The sequence below is a fragment of the Bactrocera oleae genome, chromosome 3 (genome assembly GCF_042242935.1).
Source record: "Bactrocera oleae isolate idBacOlea1 chromosome 3, idBacOlea1, whole genome shotgun sequence".
NCBI lineage: Eukaryota > Metazoa > Arthropoda > Insecta > Diptera > Tephritidae > Bactrocera > Bactrocera oleae.
Window position 1 is genome coordinate 84014591 of NC_091537.1, and position 3436 is coordinate 84018026.

General features: G+C 39.1%; 1 non-coding gene across 1 annotated transcript; it reads left to right on the plus strand.

The window, feature by feature from the left end:
* Positions 1–543: 543 nt before the first annotated feature.
* Positions 544–1870, plus strand: LOC106627143 (uncharacterized). Its single transcript, XR_011395131.1, has 2 exons — positions 544–673; positions 731–1870. It is a non-coding gene; the product is annotated as an uncharacterized protein (transcript).
* Positions 1871–3436: the final 1566 nt, after the last annotated feature.

A 3436-nucleotide genomic window follows, 5' to 3' on the forward strand; every position in this document is an offset into this window, starting at 1 on the left:
TTTCATACACTTTCAGAAATGTGAACATGAAGGGCTACATAACTTCTCATTATTGTTGATAATTCCAGGTTTTCTTTCTCCAGAGTCCTTACTGGCTGTATGAATGTCGGTTTTATCACAAATTGGAACCGAAAATCGGTTGCAAGTTCTTTAAAGTGTTTAAAACTCTGTCAGATGGTGTGTGACATGACTAAGTTGGTTTGTGTATGATAGAGTATTGTTAAAAGTGCGTGTTATTGAAAGTTAATTTCGTAGTTCACTCACTAATCCTACGCTTTGCCGACCAGAGACTGATATATTCTAAGACTATAGATGGTAATACTTAAAGAAAATAATGTTAGGAATGTGGAGCATGAGTTGTTCTGCTGAACTCCGCATATTGAAGAATGAGCGGTTCAAAAGGAAGCAGAAATCTCACACTTGCCACTTTTTGTTAATCTTTGAGCAAAAAAATATTAAAAGTTTAGACTTTGCTTACCCTTATACTACTTTAAAGTTACTTTGCCTTTTCCGCATCCTTTATAAAAAAAAGGAAGACATGTGACATTAATTTAATTTTGGTTTTCAAAAATTTTTAAATTTTAAAAATTAATTAAAACAAATCCTTTGGTTACCTCTTTTCGGCTTTCAATGCTCATCAAAATTCTAAATTTTGCAAAATTTCAAGTCAAAAGTAAGTCGCAAAGTTTTACTAAATTCCATATCTTTAAGAAACTCTTTTTTGGAGCAGATTCACCACAACTCAAAGCATAAAATGCGTTATTTTTACAATTTCGATTGCGGCCCATGCAGTCCTGCAGCAAATTATACAACTTGCGATGCATATGAATATAGCGCGTCATGTAAAACAGGCGGACCCTGCAATCCTTTCAGTTCACATGCGTCTCGTGGATTATTTCGGGTTTGCGAACCTTGCAAAGCCAGCGGCTTTTGCGGCGCGAGTAGACGTAGCACATCAGTTGGACCGTGCGGATTTCAAAGGACTGGTGCGACATGTGGCCCATGTGGCATGTGCGTCCCGGGATCATATACACCGTGTGTACCTTGTGCACAGTTTGGTTATTATGCATCTTGTGGATCATGTGGGCCGTTTAATGCTGGAAAGCCATGCAACCCATTTGGTCCTCGCGATTGCTGTGCTCCTTGCAAACCTTGTGGTCCGTGTGGTGCTTCGCGCTGCAGTGTAAACGGTTCATGCTATTCCAATTTACCGCGCGGTTCATATAATCGTCGCATTCCTGATAGTTTTTGCAGGCCGTGTAAACCTTGCGCTCCCTGTGAGCCTTGTAATCTATTTGGATCTTGCAAACCATGTGCTTCTGCGACGCTAAGAGCTCCTTGCAAACAGTGTGCTCCGCCCATGACGTTTAATCCATTCGATCCTTGCAATCCATGCAAACCTTCGGCCAAATTTAGCTCTTGCGGTCCTTGTGGATCTTGTAGACCGTGTACACCCTGGTCTCCGTGTGGCTCGTTTGCTCCACCTTCCTGCTGCAGTCTACCCAGGCATATGTGTAGAGTTCCAAATTACACTCAAGAGTATCTGGCGGCTATCAGACGCTGCTGTTCGGCGACAGTGAAAAAAGTACGTGTGAAGAAAGTGAAAAAGCCGAATAAGGTCATAAGCAAATGTGCCGTCAGCAGAAATAGTTTAGCGCTATGCTAATAACCGCTATCAGGCGCGTAGCTGCGCTGCAAATGATCGACTAGAAAAAGCATGTAATAAAAAGCTAAAAAAAATTTTTAAAAGGATAAAGGCTATCAATGCAACTTCGGAGTTTATATTATATATGCGCCAGGTTTGGTTTGCTACTTACATACGGACGGACATGCTTGCATACAAATAAAGTCATCTTTAATTTATATGTATGCATGCCTATTTATGCCTGTGTGTTTAGCATACAGCCGTGACACATTTACAGCGAGTCAAGCAGTCATTAAAAATCCTTTGCTGTTAATTTTATGAGTTCATTTTAATGTTTTCTAGCGCTGTCAATTTAATGCAGCAAAAAAAAACTGTAAAATAGAAAACATTTGTCAATTGAAATCTTTTAATTTCATTTAAACAACTTTTACGATCGCACACACATACGCTCACAAATATATATATATATATATCTATTTATATATGTACGCGTATATGTCGTGTGTTAAGAGGTTCACTTTTTATTATTGTACTTTGAGTAATAAAATTGTAAAAGGTGTGAAATTCTCAGCTTGTTAATTTCGATGCAGAAATAATTTTCTTACACACACATATATACACTCACATACATCAGTTCCTCATACACACTCCAAAGCACCTATTTTATTATCACAAGAACTTTGTTGCATAATTGACAGCTGAATATTTTGTTGCATCAATGTGGACCACCTGGCTAATGCTCGTAAACTTTTTAACACACTAATTTTATGACTTCACCTTATAAAGGTCCTTAGATGACACATTACACATAAATATTTAACACAATTATATATGCTTAAATGTCCTTTGCATTGTTTGTTTTAGTAAAATGAGTAGACATTTTGTAAAAGCTGCATACCAGCTTCACTAAATCTTCGAGCGCCGTTAATGATGCTGCAGACAAGTAGATTTCGGTAATAACCCAATCTGGCAACGTTTTGCATTTGTTCTTTAATAAATACTACAATAACTACTAGAATGTCCTTAGAAGTAGCGAGGCACTAGTTGTAGCGGCTGCATAAATACTAAGTTCCAGGCCACAAAGGGATTCCGGGAAACGAAATAGCTGATGAGTTTAGCAAAAATGTCATCCGTCTGGCGACTAAACAAGTGCAGAAAACATGAAAGTCACTAAAAACGATATACGATGCAATTTTCGAAAGGGCTGATAGGCGGATCAGGCTGAGATGGAATGCCTTAAGCAAATGCAGGAACGCCAAGATCATGTGCAAGAGCCCCGAAGGAAACCTCTAATGCTTTTTACGCACACGGTCTCGAAAGGACTGCTGGATGGTTGCTGGCCTCTTGACAGGTCACAATCTACTGGCATCACATGCGAGGCGGATGGGCAAAAGTAATGACGATACATGCAGAAAGTGCAGAGAAGCAGGCCTCGAGACGCTGTGTCTCTGTCCAGCACTATCTAGAACTCGTTTAAACTATCTAGCAGCTTCGCAGTTCAAAGTACTAGACGAAGTATCAAACTTAAATATCAAGTTGCTCAAAAAAGTTCACAAAAAGCGTTGACGTTCCGTATGACGAATGCTACACCTTAAATTAAACAGCACCTTCTTCTGGTATTACTAAGGACCAGTAGGTCTATGTATGGCGTGACAGTCGGCCAGTATAACCAAACCTAACCTAATACTACATAGCGATCACTAGAGAATTAAAAAATTTTTTTTGAAAATTACCTTTCCTATGCACTGCCAGTCAACCAATTAGGGTGGAGCGAAAAAAGATTTTTGGAAA